Source organism: Vespula pensylvanica, chromosome 9, assembly GCF_014466175.1.
Source record: "Vespula pensylvanica isolate Volc-1 chromosome 9, ASM1446617v1, whole genome shotgun sequence".
Classification (NCBI taxonomy): Eukaryota; Metazoa; Arthropoda; class Insecta; order Hymenoptera; family Vespidae; genus Vespula; species Vespula pensylvanica.
The window spans coordinates 4,933,995-4,952,112 of NC_057693.1; the positions used below are offsets into that span (position 1 = coordinate 4,933,995).

The following is an 18,118-nucleotide window of genomic DNA, read 5'->3' on the forward strand; positions in this document are numbered from 1 at the left end:
ATCTCGAAGAACGTAGGCGTAGTAGGTGTGTATCGTCGGACCGGACTGGACCGGACCGGATTGCTTTGAAAAAATCGGACAGACGTTGTTACGCCTCCTATCGTTTCAAGGATATATTCGGTCATTCGACGGTCATTTATTGTAATGACTATATTTTGTATGCATGCATGCATGTATGTATGTATGTATGTATATATGTATGTATATTAACGTAGCTTCGCTACGAATATTTCACCAATGAGTATATGTATGTTCGTATGTGTTTGTGACAATTGATTAAATACCGGCGGTTGTGCAATCATTGATTTCCGATTACGTTCGAAACATTATTACAATGTGATTATATTTATTGCCTTTTCGTATACTAGACACGTGTTATGGCTTCTGTAAAGAAATTACTGTTGTTTTACTTCTTTCTTTTTTTTTTTTTTTTATTTTTCTCTGTTTTCTTGCCCCAATCGATTTAGCACCCATTCCATTTATCATTCGACCTGCCACCGACTCAAATCATACATTTTGAAAATAAATCGTTTTTGGGGTAGAACAGAACCTTGACTTTTTATTCGAAGATTATTTTATTGATAGGACATGTACGTACTTACTTATATCTACGTAGGTATATGTACCTACGTATGTTTACTACGTCATAACTATGACGTCATCACTGACGTCGTTACGTTTTTGATCTCTCGCCCACGCTGCCTAGTCTCTTTCTTTTTTTTCGTTCTCTCTCTCTCTCCCTCTCTCTCCCTCTCTCTCTCTCATGCTGACGCAATTAATTCGAGTCTTGGTGTATTTCTACGGTCGGACTTTACGTAATGAATTATCTTCCTATTTCTATCTCATTTTATCACTGTTATCAGTAGGATAAATTTAACAATCGCGTAACATTTTCCAGAAATGTATTCATCCTTTTCGAGATTGAAAGAGAATATTTCAAAGCATTGCTATAAATGCATAGGCTATTAATAAAAATAAACTACGTCTTTCTCTCCTTCGTAACGAGAAGAACAAACGTAATAATAAAAAATAAACGTAATCGTATCGTAACAAGGTAATAATCCTTGATTTCACTCGTTCGCATGCGCAAAGTTCAACAATTTCCTTTTGTGTTACGTCAGTCGAATGAAACAGGATGTACGTGCACAGAAAAGGAGGAGGAGGAGAAGGAGGAGAAGGAGGAAGAGGAAGAGGAGGAAACAATCGCTTCCGGAATAACGAAAAAAAAATTATTAATCATCATCGAGTACCTATATGCGTCTAATATTATCGATCGATAAGCTTCTCGATTTATTTTCACTCGCTATCAACCCTCTCCTCTCCTTCCCTCTTTTTTCTATTTTTCAAATTTCCAATCGAACGTCGTTCCTCTTCGCGGATAAGAGATCTCTGTAGGGATTATATCGAGAAATCGAATTTCTTATTCGGATGATACGAGAACCAACGATGATAAGAAAAGGAACGTTCGAAAAACTGCTCTCCCTTTTTTCTTTTTTTTTTCTCTCTTTTTTTTTTCGCTACGACCCTTCCTTCCTTCCTTCCTTTAAATTCTAAGGGTTGGTGCAAGTGTGCGTAGGTAACACTGAAAGATTTCAAGAGAAAATTCTATCTAAGAGGGTAGGAAGAGGATTTAGAAAAATCAAAATCGCGAACTACCGACTTATCTTTTTCGAATCTCGAAAATTTGTTATCCTATTAATTAGTATTAATAATTCTACACGATATTTTCGTATAAAAATTTCTATATTATTCAGTTGTTATTTTTATTTCACGGATTTACGCCTACATAAGTGTATCGCGAATAGTCGTGCATTACGCGTTCGTGCGAACAAAATTGTTCGCGATTTGACGTCTGTTAACGACAGGAAAGGCAAAGGAAAAGGTAGAATTATTCTCGACGTTTGAATCTAACTGAAACTGTATTATTGATACCGAATAGCGGTGCTTAACATTTGGCTTTGACTTTTAACACAATCTTGTTTTCTTTTTTATTTTTTTGTGAAAAGACAGCTTTGTGGTTGTTTTATACGCGTGGCTTTAAGAAAATTAAACAAAAAAAAAAAAAGAATGAAAAATGAAAGAGAGAGAAAGAGGAAAAGAAAATAATTGACCGTCCAAGATGCAACCTTAAATTCTATTGATTGACAACCTTAACCCAATTATCGTTAGGAGGATAAAACTCAAAAACAAGAAACGAGATTCGAGCTTAACTCGCGTTAGCGAATTTGCTGCGTTCTTTTAAAATAACAACCTATTTCATGCATACGACGTTAAAACGGCAAACACGAGGGGGTGTCTATTCAACCCCCTAGTGGGTTACTTCTTTTCAGTTTCAGTTTGTCGCCAATGTAGACAAAACTTTCGAGTACTTTCTCTCTCTCTCTCTCTCTCTTACATTTTCGAGATAGAAAGTCTATTCAGTCGGAACTATTCTCCAATGTTCTCGACTTAGAAAACTTTTTTCTTAACTGTCTTAACAAATGTACGAATACAGAAAGGGTTTACTTTTTCTCCTTTTTTTTTTTCTTTTCTTTTCTTTTTTTTTTTTTTTTAGTTAATCAATTCAAAAAACACGCAATGTTAAGCAAAATATATTCTGTAGTACTTTTCAAAGTTCATCGTTCCTGGTCTGTTTGGTTCACGCGATGGCGATTCATATCGAAGATTCATTAACGCGAAACAAAAAAGAAAGAAAGAAAAAAATATATATATATACATATTTAATGCATTCGTAGATCCGAAGAAGAAAAAGATCGAGATCGTCGATCGGATGGAAATAAGAACGTAACCATTCGATCGGCGTTCAAAGATAAGTGGAGATCGAAGTCGATGACGATGACGATGACGATGACGATGGTGACGGTGACGGTGACGGTGACGGTGACGGTGACGGTTAGTAGGACATTCCGTAAACGTATATAAGTAACGAACGCGATCGTTTGAACGGACCTGCGCGATGCAACGCCGTGCAATACTGGTGGTCGCAACCTTATGCAATCGCGTGCAATAGCGCGCAATCTTTGAGGGTTCTCTCGTACATACATACATGCATGCACAAACATACATACATACATACATACACACATACATATGTCGAGTGCAACGAAGGTGGAAATTTAACTCGGTTCAGAGACCATGCAACTCGTTGATGCGTTTTCACTTGGCTGCGTAACTTCGTGCTGTTTCAACGGAATCTCTCTCTCTCTCTCTCTCTCTCTCTCTCTCTCTCTCTCTCTCTCTCTCTCTCTTTCTCACACACACAATGAAACAAATTGTGTATCAAAGAAGAATTTTAATTTGAGATTTTATTTTCGACGTTTGATTTACCTTGGTGTGCATTCGTGCAAAACTAACTATATAAAATATAACAAGTATGAAGAAAAAAAAATATATATAAATATAAAAGAAAGAAGAAAACGAAACAAAAAAAAAAGAAAAAGGGGAAAAAAAATAGAAAAACGACCGAAGAAATATTAACTATAAATTCGTGTCCATGTTCCGTGAAGTTTAACGAGCTATACTCCGTGATTATAGGGATAAGCCTGACCCGAATTCTCGTTCTTGCATAAATGAACGAAACGAAGCGAACGAAAGGTGACCGTTCCGGCGCGCGAAGTCGACTTTGAAAATGGTCCGAGAAGTGGCTTCTAAGCTCGACGAAGGATATATCTGACAAATTAGGTCGGACCCTTTCGTATCGATTCGAGAGGAAAAAAAAAACGATTACGATCGTCTTTCGAACGGTCGGCCGCTTTAGCAATAATTAAGTAACGAGAAAGAAAAAGGAAAAAAAGGAAATGAGAAAGGAAAAAAGTCGTCGAAGTATTCGAAATATTTGCGAATAAACAAAGCTCCCTTTCGAAAACGATTTCTCGATTCTGGAGTATTTTATTGGACACTCGTAGTGACAACTCGAATACACTTTGCTCTTGGAACTTGGACTCTCGGTCTGAATGGTGAACGACGATGACATTTTGAAGAGAGAAAGAGGATAGATGGATGAAGAAATAAAAGAAAAAAAAAAGTTGAAAGGAAGAAGCGAGGGAGTTCTCTCTTACAAGCAACGGAATTCTATTTTCTATTCTCTCCTTCTCTCTATCTCTCTCTCTCTCTCTCTCTCTCTCTCTCTTTCTTGTCCGGGCATACTTGTTGAACATCGAGCTTCCCTGAAAACTCTGTCGGTTCGAGAAGAAGAACCGATACGCTTGCACGTCTCGAAATTACGTTTTTCTTACAACGATGGCTTCTACGATTGCTCGAGTCGAACGATCGAGGAAGAGAAAATCTTGCTTTCGAAAACTTTTCGATGCGATCGAATAGAAAAAAGTAAGATGGAGGAGGAGGAGATTTAAAACGTTAATCTCTTACCATTCTTATCGAAACAGAAAATTCTATCAATTATTTATCACATCACATCAATTATTCGACTTTGTCGCGAATTAATTAGAATTGATTCGACTACTGATTGTCGGATGCTGTTACACCGTAATATGTTTTTTTCTCCGATTGTCTCGAATTTAATTATCGTCTGATACTACCTTAATTGCGACGACCCGCAATTTTTTTCTTTTTTTCTTTTTTAGACGAGTCCACGGAAGTAGACTCTTCCGCTGCAATTTTTATTTTTATTTTCTTTTCTTTTTTCCTCTCTCTTTTCTTTCTCTCTTTCTCTCTCTCTCTCTATATATATATATATATATATATATATATATATATATATATATATATATGTCTATCTCTCTTTCTCTTTAGTCTTCTTTTGAAAATCGTTAGCCAGCTGTTCGACGTATCGACGACCCTGACCTTTTACCGAGACTCGACGCTTTCCAGGAAGGTCCATAACTCATGTGTCCATTGGTTATTTTAACGATACTCGAGCCCACTCTTTTCCAGCTCGACGAGTTTTCGGTCCAAGATGTGTAATTTCCCATGCATATATCTTTTTCTTTTTTTTTTGTCTCTCTCTCTCTCTCTCTCTCTCTCTCTCTCTTTCTCTGTCTCTGTCTTTCTCTCTTCCTCCATCTTTCATTAATAAAAAAATCAATTGTCCTAGAAACATCACTTAGACCATTCCATGTCGAGAGAACGTTTCGTCATTGCTGGTAGAACGAAATAACGATTAGAATTCATAAGAATAGAGTTTCACTCGTTTTGCGAAAGCAATATTCATCTTATATTACTATAGATACGTATATATATATACGTATATAATAGATACGTAAATCGAGAATGTAAAATCATGTAATTTGATTTTTATCCTTACCTCTTTTTTCTTTTTTTTTTTTTTGTATATCCACAAGTTGCTGCATAACGTTAAGGAATATACAATAGTATGTGACTAAACGAAAGGAATTTTGCTAAAATTCTAGAGAAAATCGTGTATTCTAGAATAGGAATGAACACTGGTCAACAAGCACAGTAGATTGTGCGAACGTAATCTCCTTTTCTGAGACTGGAACGAGCTAGGAGAATGAGAACGAGTATCTGACAGACGAGATGAGAGATCCGACAAGATTAAATCTGCCGTTAGTTTATTTTAATCTCACTTTTTATAACCCACAGGTCGACTAAAGAATTTTAGATTTTGCTCTTTGTTTCTCGTGGATACGGCGAACAGTCGCTTAAAAGAAAAAAGAAAAAAAGAGGGAGAGAGAGAAAAAGAGAAAGAAAAAAAAAGAGTCAGAAATACGTCCGAAATACTTTGACAAGGTCTTAAAAGCAAACGATCGTCGTAACTCGAGAAGATTAACTAGGGAAATACGGAACGTGATAACTTAGAATTAATTCAAATCTCCTCGCAATGCATAAATCGATAAGAAGAACGCGACTGAAATTCGTGCGGTGTTCCATAGTAGAAGCTTAATATTCCGAAATATTTGTGCAAATTGTCGAGCCACCATTCTCGAAATGTCAGATTTGTCATAGCTACGTTTGTCATTCATGAAACATTTTTATTGGATTGACATTTGATGGATTATGGTAATAGAAAGGAAGAAAAGAAAAACCCAAACCCACGCAGGAATGCACGAAGGTTGGTCCTAATGACTCTTAGAAATATATTTTCTTAACGTTTCAACTCGAAAAATAAATAAGAATGTACGAAATTATCTTAAGAGAAAAATATTTCAAAAGAAGATTTTCTAAGCGAACAAAAAAAGTAGAAATCGTTTATAGCTCTTCTTACTCATCGGGTATTAAAAGAAAATCTAAGTTTAGTTATTCATCGAAGCTTTTGCAATAGATTTATTACGAGTAATTGTTAACAGGTAAACATGTATTTCTCGTCGTTGTTAAATCACTTTTAAAATCACAGAACAATCGTTCAAGTAAAAGATTACAGATATCGTAAATTTTATTATCCTTATTATTTCTATATTTCTCGGGGAAATACGAAATGTATTGTTAATATACAGGTATATACGGTAAGGACGGATTTTCCAAGGGTCGAATTTTCTAACAATATGAATGGAAAAACGAGGTGCAGGTATTATCGAAGGAATAAACGACGACCCTTCTTTTTCTTTTCTTTTATTTCTTCTTTACTCTTGGAGAATCTACAGACATGCTGGGTGCTTCTTCTAAAGTTGTAGTCGCGTTGACATTGTGGAAAATGTATATCTTGTAAATGCACCGACCGACCACAGGTGTGTATACCTGGTATATTTGTAACGAAAACGTGACTAATCTTCAAAGTACGCCAGGTTACACGTTTCTACGTATAGATACGTATACGTAGGTACGTACGTATCCAAGTACATACGTTCTCGTTCTCTCGCTATACGAAGGAAAGCTCGTATATATTTCCGCGGCTATAAATTTCTCCCGGTTAACATTGTTCCCGCGGATCCGCAGAATGACCGAATCAAGGAGGAGCCAGCGGTTGATCTATTAACCCTGACACTTTATCCCCTTTGGACTCGTTTTCGCTCAAACTTGGCATTAAACGAAAACTAGTTTCGTTCGTTCCTGTATAGATCGGGGGTAAACGACCTCGAAAAAATAGATACGTTAATTAACGGCAGTTGACCTAACTTGGCACAAAACAACAAAGTATCGCGGACGGACGTAATCAACATTTTTGCCGAATTACTTAACTAAATACGTACGTATCTATGTTTACCGGACTTTTTCTTCGACTCTCCTTCGAGTTATGGAATTACTCTTGCTCCGTTCGTCTACGTCAGAAAAAAGTATACCTTTCTCGTGTCATATTTCTTGAACATCCAGTATATTCGTATACGTATATACGTGTGCACTTTGAATCTCGTTGGAATCGTTGACTCATTCAAAACGTGACGCATCGAGTATCGTTTTACTTTAACGTTGAAAAATATCATAATTCACACGATCACGTAAAACAACACCGAATCTAAATAAAATTTATGCCTGCATAATAAGAATATCTCATTTGATAAAATCGGAAAAGAGGAAGACACACACACACACACACACACATATAAAGTACATATGGGGAGATTTACACGGGACGGAGTTAAGGAGGGAGAGAGACAGAAGGGTAGGTAGGTAAGTAGATGGATAGGGAGAGGGGAGGAGGAGGAGGAGGAGTTAAAGCATCGTACACTTGTTCGTACTCGAGCATTGTTTGTATCGGTCGGTAGGGTCAGCCGTGACGTCACGAGGAACACGTAGCAACTCGCATTCCGATTGGTGGCCGCAGTCTCCGAGCGGCTCGCGCGTCACGGTCGTTGAGTGTGACTGCCGATAGAGTGAGCGACGGTGCTCGGTAGGAGTGGGGGAAGATGTACGGCGCGAGATCTACGTACGCTTACAGACGTAGCTAGTACGTACGTGTACGTTGACTGTGAGAGAGTGTCAGAAGTAATAGTGCCGTGGAAAGAGAGAAAGAGGGTGTTGGAGCTGTCTCGACGCCGTTCTATTTTCGTCGGCGCGCCACTGCTGGCCCAGATTCAACGCGACCGTCACGAGAGAAAGAGAGAGAGAGAGAGAGAGAGAAGAGAAGAGAAGAGAAAGAGCGAACGAGCGAGCAAGCAAGCAAACAAGTTACCTTCTTCTCTTGTGTCTCTCTCTTTACGGAAAAAGAGTGAAAGAGTCGAACGAAACAATCGAATATCTCTCTCTCATAGCGAAAAAGAAAATCGCGCATACCGAAACTCCCCGATCGACCAATCACCGGTGTCCGCGGCCGTTCACAGTGCCTCGTCGTCTTTCGTTCAGCACGTATCGTTCTCATTCTCTCGTGGGTCTTCCTTCTGTGCGTTTAGTTAAATATATATATATATATATATATATATATATATACATATTTTTGTTCGTTTCCTTACTTTTCTTTGATCGTGTTCTAACCTTGCCGATTGCCATCGGTAGTCAATCATCGTGTATATAGTTCTTCGGCAATTTTGTTCCACAAATCTCGCGTTATCGTCAACGAAACGAGGACCAAACGTGAAGTACGCAGCCTAGTCCTGGAAGATATTTGGAAGAGAGCGTCTCGAACGCTCCTAGAATGTGACTTCGAAGTAATGCTGTAAGTGATCGTTCGCAAAATTAGTAATAATTAATTAATTAATTAATTAATTAATTAATTAATTAATCAATTTTTTTTTTAATTTTGTTTCCTATTATTCATTTTTGTTTATTTATTTATTTATTTATTTATTTATTTTCTTCTCTTTTTTTCTATTTCGTTGAAAAAAATAATGCGATGGTAAAATTAAGAGCAGAGAGAGAGGGAGGGAGGGGGAAGAGGAAGCTATAGTTTTTAAGAAAAGATAAGGAGTACTATTCCCGCGCACACGTGCGTGTTAACCCGGACTTCCGATATTTTCTATGTGTAGGAGTGAGTGCATAAGTATTTGAGTGTATGTGCGTGTGTATGTGTTTTAGTTTCTTTCCATACAATTATTATCATTGAACGGTATCGACAGAGTATGTATCTTTCTTGAACCTGTATAATCTTTATTTAGAAAGAAAAACATTGGGTATACGATTATAGAAAGTAAGATAAAAAGACTAACAGAAAAAGAGAGAGAGAGAGAGAGAGAGAGAGAGAGAGAGAGAGAGAGAGAGAGAGAGAGAGAGAGAGAGAGAAAGCGAGACCTTAACCCCTTTTGGTTTCAAACAAGTGCCATTTTGAGGTTAACCATTGTTTCTATAGCTTTCGTAAATTTTGAATTTTCGTTTAATTAAAAAGAAAAATCTTGGCGATTATCGTAATAATAGATCTAACGTCTTGGATTAAAAAATGAAATTTTTGTATACATCGTCGACGAGTCGAAGGCTCGTAGGTTTAATTAATCCATTAACTTTTGTCTTGTTAAATATAATCGAAAGTTATAAATAGAAGAAAATCTTTGGGAGGTGGAGGTACGGGTCAACGATTTCGTTTTATAAAGAGACGTGTCCCCGAGTTAGCTCGTTTACTCGTAAGCCATGACATTTGAACCCTTCTTCTTTCGGGTATGGGCGCCACTCTGGCAGAAGTCTGAAGTTGGTTGGTAACGATTCTCATTGCGCGGCTAAATTCAATTTGAGTTATCGTTTTTCTACAAAGTGTTCATTACTTTCGAATGAATAATCTATTCCTTAAGGCGGGAAACATTTTCTTTTTTTCTTCTTTTCTTTTCGAAGAATTATTTCTCACTTAAATTTCGTATGACAAATATATATTGTAGAAATATTCCGTAGAGTTTCACGCGAGATCGTTCTTACTGTTGCTTAAGAGAGAAAATAAAATTAAAAGTTACAAAAGAGAAATTAAAAAAAAAAAAAAAAAAGAAAAGAAAAGAAAAGAACTAGTAAAAAGAATATCGAGATAGAACGATGCGTTGCCATTCGTGGCGCCAGACTTAGTCACGTGGCGCGTTTGCGTTTCGATTCTCTCTCTCTCTCTCTCTCTCTCTCTCTCTCTCTCTCTCTCTCTTTCTCTCTCTTAATATCCGTATTTCATACCGCGAGTCCATCGCGCAAGATCATACGAAGATCGAGAGCGCACCTTCCTTCTTTGACATTGGTGAACGCTTTGGCACGCGGATATCATCTTATTCTCCACTCTTTGTTCTTACAACTGTGGCTGAAATATTTTTGAATGCGTATGTAAAGATCTGATTTTTTATCTCTTTTCTAACGTGTAACACATTTCCATTTTCTACGTTTTTCTCTTTTTCTCTCTTGAAATTTTTCTTTTTCACATTTTTTTTTTCTCTCGTTAACTCGACTTATCATTCCAGTTTGAGATCGTTTTAATCGTTATTGTCAAAACGTTTCGTCGAAAGGAAAAGAGAATGAAAAGAAAAAGAAAAAGAAAGAAAAGGAGGAGGAAAAAATTTTGTACGTCCTCTTCTATACGTTTGGATTCGTTACATTTGATTTTCAATCTTATGTAACTTAACGAGTACTTTATACGGAAATAGTAAGTTGTAATACGTCGTGGTACACTCGCGTGAGTGACATTTCGATAAAAGAACGTCGTAGTTGACGTTCCTTGAATAGCAAATAGAATTTTTCCGATGTCCTTTAAAGAAATAATCGCTAAGAACTTAGTTTATTATATTGTTTTTCCTCGAGTTTATCGTTCGACGATGTTTTAATGTATATTTTGTTGATTTCTTTATTATTTTTTTTATTTTTTTCGATATGCAAAAGATGGATATTTTTAATAAATTAAATGGAACAATCAACACAATGGGAGAACATATCGGAGGTTGATGTTTGTTGGTAACATCTACTCGGCCAACATAAATGTTTATCCGATTCTGTTTTCATAACATCAAACGGATTAACCAGTGTGGTCGTTCTTATCGAATTACACACTCTGACGACAAAGAGTCACGAGTATTTCTCCAACGTGATCATTATAGTTCGGTATCGAAATTAAAATTAGCTTTAATTTACACTAAAATTTTCTTCTCTCTTTATGATTTATTTATTTATTTACTTATTTATTTATTTATTCTTTCCCTTTTTTTCCAAAGTAATAAAACATTTTCTCTCCAGGCACGAGAAACGCTTAATAAATCGTTGCATGTTAAAAAAAAAAAAAAATGATTAGAATAACATGACTCTACTATTTACGACAGGTATCTTTTTTCTTTCTTTCTTTCTATTTTTTTTTTTTTTTTGCTTTTTTTGAAGCTTTTCGAGATGGAATAAGAAGGAACGAGTTTAGTACCGTGGAAAAGCTTTAAGTATCCGACTGGCATACTCGAGCTAATAGCAGTGAATAAAGTAGGAACACGCTAGCTGCTCGTTAAGAAGCTTATGTAATATTATTCAGACTATTATCGCGTTATGCGAAGAACTTGGAAGGATTTCATTAGGGCGCACGGACTGATTATGAGGACTAATAATGCAAGTTTGTAGAAAATCGGAAGGAAGTCACAAAAATTTATAGTCGTCGGATTCCTTCACGTTGAATCGTTTTCAAGGGAGTTGCGAGAAAGAATTTGAATGAAAAGAAAGGAGAGGTGAGGGGGAAAAAGAAAAAAAAAAGAAAGAGAGAGAGAGAGAGAAAAAAAGTAGTTGGTGAAAATAATCGCTTAATGTCTCTCTCTGTCTCTCTCTCTCTGTCTCTCTAAGAACGTATAATACTTTCAACGGTGTACATCTTTTTCATGCGCCTTGCACGTTCGTTCTCCTCTTTTATGGGCCGTCAACTTTCCCGCGTCACCGCAGTGAACTAAATTCCTCGTGATAACTTTATTCCACGGCGGTATGATCGTTACATAGCCAGTTTGTCAGCAACCGATTTAATGGCGTCGCGATTTGTAACATCGATTCCATTAAACCGTAGATCCTTAATTATAACGAACGAACGAACGAATTGTTACATCCTTTAGTAATTATTTACTATCGATCAGTCGCATGATTTTCTATCGACGTAATAAGAGACAAAGTCACCTGCTTCGCGACGCTTTCTTTATTTTTAATACGTAGTCTCTCGAACGCGTGACTGGTAGGAACATCACTCGAGAGAAGGAAGAAGAAGAAGAAGAAGAAGAAGAAGAAGAGACAGTTTTATTTATATTTTTGGATCATGACCCATGCGATAAAAAAAGGATAGATAGATAGATAGGTAAATAGATAGATAGATAAATAGATAGATATTTGATCGACATAATATTCTTTTTTGTTAATTAATTAACGATTTGATAATTATCATATTTCAATGTTAAAAATTATATAGCGATTAATCGTCATAAATTTGAAAACGTAAGTAAAATAAAAAAGAGAAAAAAAGTTATCGTTCTTCTCGAATCATCATATTTGATCCTTACTTCGAGTCGACTTATGTCAGAAGAGAAATCCACTCGTGACACCAAGGTCTCGTTCATTAGACACCCAAGTCGAACACCTTGAGCATGCACCTGCGAGTGCTATATGTATGAAAGCGAGTAAAGTGAGAGGAGAGGAAAGAAGAGAAGGGGAGTGAGAGACATTATAAGAACGTATCTCGAGAAACGATCGACCTTGTCGGGAGTACGCTCAAAAGAACAACAGTACCCTCGTGAAGCTTGTTAACGGAGGGACCGATCATCGTATATTATATGATCCTTCGAAATCTCATCGATCTAAATTCTATAGTTTATCATTTATATTTAAAAACATTGTTCGTTTTGTCGCGCGATTTACCGGAAACGTATGATTTGCACGGGTGAACGTTTTAGATATTAATTTTGCTCCGAGTCGTCGCTTCATTCGATATTATTTTCAATAAAAAGATCGACGATGAAAATATATATCGATATTTATAAATTTTTCTCGATGCAATTCTCGATTTCAATCGATAACGAAATTATGTTATTATCGAAATTGCATAGAAACGTTAATAATGGTGAAACATTTAGATTCCTCCATAGATCATTTAAACTGTAAATTCTCTCCCAGTAGTTGGGTTTTGTCGAACGTGTTACGTTTACACGTAACTCGAGCTCTACAGAGTATGTAACTAGTCCTTGAGTTACGTGTTTAAGTTCGAGTTACGTGTTTATACGATGTAAATTATGATGTACGCTTCCCGTTACTCCCAACTCGAACGTGTACGTTATTAATAATAATGAAAATATGATATTGATTATAAATTATATCTACGTTGTAAAAAAAAAAAAAATTAAACAAATAAAAAAAGAACGACAAGAAAAGAAAAGAAACCATTTTCGATTTCGAATGTAATAACGTTGACGTATCGTTGCCGTAAACTTATCGGTTACCACGGGTACTGCAGAGATTAATTCGACGACACTGACGCCGTACAAGGACAAATCCGTTTCACGCGCTTTATATAGAAAACTTGCGGACGATAAAAAGAGTGTGTGTGTGTGTGTGTGTGAGAGAGAGAGAGAGAGAATATCTATTAACCCTCGATGCAATAAAATCGATGCATCGTTTTCATTTCCATCCTTTCGGAACAATTCGTTTCGTAGCGGAAGTATTCGAACGAAGGATTGAAAAAGGATGCTTCTACGGAACGCGGATATTTTGACGGATGTGCTAAACTTTGAAAATCATGCCAAGTGTCGCGTCAAATAATACTTCGCAGCTATAGAGACCGTTGTTTGCACGACGCGACGTACAAATATGGACGTGTTATGTTAAAACGTGATCTTAAAAAAAAAAAAAAAAGAAAAAAAAAATTCACTCGTCCGACTCGGAAACGATAATCATCGATAGTATTTATTTTAGCAGGTATAAATTGTACGAAAGTAACGATTACTAACAACGATTAATTTTAATAACCTGATAAATTTTCCACTAACGTTTATACCTCGAAAAAATGTTCGTGGTTGTCTATAAAAAAAAAAAAACGAGTATTGAACGTGCATAAAAATTAGATAAGAAGATGAACAACGTGCTGAACAATGTTGTGCCGGGTATGTAAACTTTTCGCGTGATCGATATTATTATTTATTCCTTTAACTCTTTTATTACTCTTCTTATTTCATTCCTGTAAGAGCAACAAATCAAGCTAATAATTTAACTTCATCGAGAGCTATTTATTGGCTTCGGCTCTGTCGTGTACTCGACGTTAAGGAATAATGAAGTCAATAAAAGTATTTCGCGTTCGGTATTGTAACTGTAGTTGAAGAACGCAAAGGTAATAAATTTAACTTGACTTTTGTAAATCTTGCTAAGAATCGTGCGACGAATAAACGTGGGATTCCTTCGTACGACGAAAAACTTTTGCGCGAAGCTATTTCTTTCTCTTTTCCTTTTTATTTTTCCTTCTTTTAATATTTATTTCACGAGACGATCAGACGGAGTCACACGCACGCGATTCTTTTCTCTCTATCTCTCTCTCTCTCTCTCTTTTTTTCTTTTCTTTTTTCGTTTTCCCTTTCATTTTCCTTTCATTCTAATTTCTCGGTGCACTCGTTCTCGGTGCGCTTGGATGCAACGAAAAAGACCTTTTCCTTATGTCACGGAATCCATCTCGTGTTCTCCCATTGTTTAATCGCAAAAAGGTTTACCCGTAAAATTGCTCTAAACATCACGCTCCTCGATTCCATGCCATTTCTACTTCGTTACTAACGTCCGATTTATAACCGTTTAGAGTTAAACGCTCCCTCGACGTATTACTCTTCGATAAATCTTTTACGACGTGATATCGACCTTCGACCCCTGATGGTTTTCTTATAACCGATCGTATTGTTACCGAGAATGGGCGTGAATCGTTAATCGTGTTCTCACGTGTTAATAATAAACTTTTCAATTGTGAAATTCTCCAAGCCGCAACTATGTTCTCTTCAACGATATGGTTTAACAATAATCGAATTCTTATGTTTCTTTCATCGCTTTGAGTATAGCTTAATTACAACATCGTGGAATGACGCAAGATCGGAGACCAATTGCTTTTGGCGTACGTCTCTCTCTCTCGGCAGTTTTGAGATCTATATTTTGCAAAAGAGAGAGAGAGAGAGAGAGAGAGAGAGGAAGAACTTCGAATCAAAAGTTGACTAGGTGACGTGTAATAAATCAATTACATCGAGCGAATGAGTTGCCACTGATATATATCTAGCTTCGCGTAAATAAAATCTTTTGTTTACTATTCATTCTACATTCTCTTTCGTGTACATTATATTCGTACGCTTTATCGACCTTCGTGACGATCGCGCGATTTTATAAGGAAAGAAAAACAAAACAAACGAAAAATTTGCAGAGATTTGTCTGATAAAATTGTCGCAAGAGTCAAGGTCATTGATCGATCTCGATCAAAATTTCTTCTTCGATCGATGATAAAGTTCCGATCGTTTAATATGTATGTATATACGTATGTAGACTAGATTATTTCGATTCAATTAAAAAAAAAAAAAAGAAAATGAATACATATTTACTTTGAGTTTCTGCACGTTGACTCTTCGATAAGATATCATTCAATGTTTTTCTTCTTCGTTCGAAAAGAAATTACGCTTCGTACGGTGCCGTTCTTCAGTCCATTGTTTATTATTACCGTACGCCTTTACTTTCGCCTTTTGCATCGACGATCGGCATTTTAACAACGTGCGGATGGGTGTATATCGAATACACGCATCGTTGTGCCTGTCCAGAGTAATAATCTTAAATCGACGCGATTCTTTCGCGTTATCGTCTCGATATTAACAAAGATAAAGAAAGCTCCGAGAAAATACGATCCTGTCTCTTAATTTGATCCAGGTTTGGCAGAAAATTGAAATCATTTTTATTCCGATTAAATAGACATTCGTATATAAACGTCGAGGATCGTTATAAATCGTTCTTCTTTCCTCGATTTTGCGGTCTCGCGATATCATCAAAAAGAAAAGAAAAAAGGAAGGACGAACGAACGAATACGCCGAGTTTGATTTTCTTTTCTTAGAACGTTCCACATTTTTCTTTGTCCTTTCTCTCGCTAGGAGATAAGTAAAGAACGAACGAATAGGACGAATCTCATTTTGTTTTGAGCTAAATCGGACGAGAATACGTAGCTCGTTGCATGAGAGACAGGTGCCATTTCAAGCATGGCAATTTAAAGCGGATTAAAGTCTCGGTACGAAAAGTGTGGGTGGCGTGCGTTACGCGCACCGCCTAGCAGCAGAAGAAATACATTTTCTTTAGAATTTTCTTTCTGTTGGCAAGCCATCGTCGCAAAGTGGAAGAACGAGAATAAGAACGCGATTGTTTCGCTTTTGTTCTTGTCTTTCGCAATCGTTCCAATCAAAAATTTATCGTTTTTAATCGACGATTCTATTTCGTTGTAAAAGTTCAATGCATTTTTAATGTGATTGCTTATGGTATGCGTTGACGTACGTCGACCAAACGTGGCGTTAATGAATCTTCATTGTCTTCTTGAACTACACACACGTATACATTCTCTGTTTGTCTCTCTCTCTCTCTCTCTCTCTTTTTCCCTCTCTCCATTCGTCTCTCTATCTCGTTAAAGGGTTTCTTTATAAGAAAGGCAATCAACTTGGCGGCGACCCACGAGTCGAGTCTCTCTTCGCCTTTTGCAGTCTTCAGGACGAACTGTTTTTATCGACCTTCTACGTTTAGCGTCGTAATACTTGAACGATACCTGTAATTAATCGTAAGAAATTGTAATTACTCGAATATGATATATTAATTCTTTATCGAGATATTATTTATATATCGTAACATCGTTATAATTTATATCTTCTCGTAATAATTTACGATAATGTTAATAGAAAATAATCTATACTTTATCGAAATATTTCTAACATTTTTTGCGTGATATTATCTCGTAATAATTTACGTTACTATTAATAGAAAGTAATTTTCTTCTAAAAGATTAATGCAACGATCGGGAGACGTTAATGCGTTTCGAACGGAATGTGAAACAGATTCGAAGAGTCTTCGTAGAAACGATAGTTGCAACATCCTTTACCTACCATCTTGCAAGATGCATCGAACGTCGAAAGATTTACATGTGTATGTCTTATTTACCCCACATATTATTCATCGTACAATCGAGAAAGAAAAAGAAAGGGAGAGAGGGAAATCTGTCTCCTCCGATCGATAATTGATTCCGTCCATTACACGTGTATCCTTCCGTGTGTACTCATATCTTCGATGGAGAATTTAATGTGTTTATCGTATGCACGTGTTTGTTTGTATTAGGTGCACTTATATATATATATATATAAATATATATATATGTATGTAAGTACTTCTCTCTCTCTCTCTCTCTCTCTCTCTGTCTCTCTCTCTTTCATTCTGTGTGTACTTTCAACGCGTTTATCTTTGGACAGGGATACCCAAACAAAAATACATCGATGCGCATACTTAGAGCATTACCTCATACATCGATATATATCGAGTCGGTGTTATATATATATATATATATATATATATATATATATATAATATATGTGTATATATTTTATATATATATATATTATATGTGTATATGTGTATATATATACACATACGTCGATGACGAAAAGAGAAAAAAAAATAAAAAAAAAATTATCTTCTTTAACATTCTACGTATGTATCTCGATCTTGATCTTTTTTCTTTTATTTTTTTTCTCTCTCTTTTTCTCTCTCTGTCTTTCTACGTTTCTAGAACTAGGTTTTTAAACAAGTTTAAACGGGAAAAACCCGTGAAATACAGTTCGGAAAACGCATCTTGTCGTCGAAATCAAAATCCTACTTCAGATTTAAATAGATGATGGCGACAAGAAAAGGATGGATGGATGGATAGATGGATGGTTAGATGGATGGATGGATGGATGGATGTTTCTGTGCGAGACGGCGTCGCGTCTGTGAAATTTAATAAAATCACGATTGCAGGAAGAATAGAAAATAGGGGGAGTTGAGAACGGAAAGAGAGAGAGAGAGACAGACAGACAGAGAGAGAAAGAGAGAGAGATAGAGAGAGAGAGAGAGAGACAGAGGGAAAAAAAAGGAAAAGTGATTGCTCCTCGAATGCAACGAGTGTGATGTGTGTCGATAATGGGGACGAGAGACGGCAACTTACGCTGCGTATACGTTTTCGCTCACGTTTAAACGGGTTGAACCTGAAGTAGGTTTCTAGGTTGATCTCAGTGAATCTTTTTTCTCTTCTGGATCGTTTTTAAAGAGCGTGACGCTGGCTCGCTTGAAGGAACATACCGCAACCCTCCTCCTGATCTTTCTTTTTTCTTTTCTTTTTCTTCCTTTTTTTTTT

General features: G+C 36.4%; 1 protein-coding gene across 6 annotated transcripts in view; it reads left to right on the forward strand.

The window, feature by feature from the left end:
• LOC122631639 (protein tyrosine phosphatase type IVA 1) overlaps positions 1-18,118 on the forward strand; it is a 39,850-nt gene that overhangs the window by 17,217 nt on the left and 4,515 nt on the right. For 2 of the 6 annotated variants that reach the window (XM_043817581.1, XM_043817583.1), the window contains exon 1: positions 7,806-8,506. The exons of 2 other annotated variants lie outside the window; for them this stretch is intronic. The gene's annotated coding sequence lies outside the window, so the exon portion shown is untranslated. Of the gene's footprint in view, positions 1-7,805; positions 8,507-9,916; positions 10,071-18,118 lie in introns of those variants that run through there. 2 more of the 6 variants (XM_043817582.1, XM_043817585.1) reach the window with 1 other exon arrangement.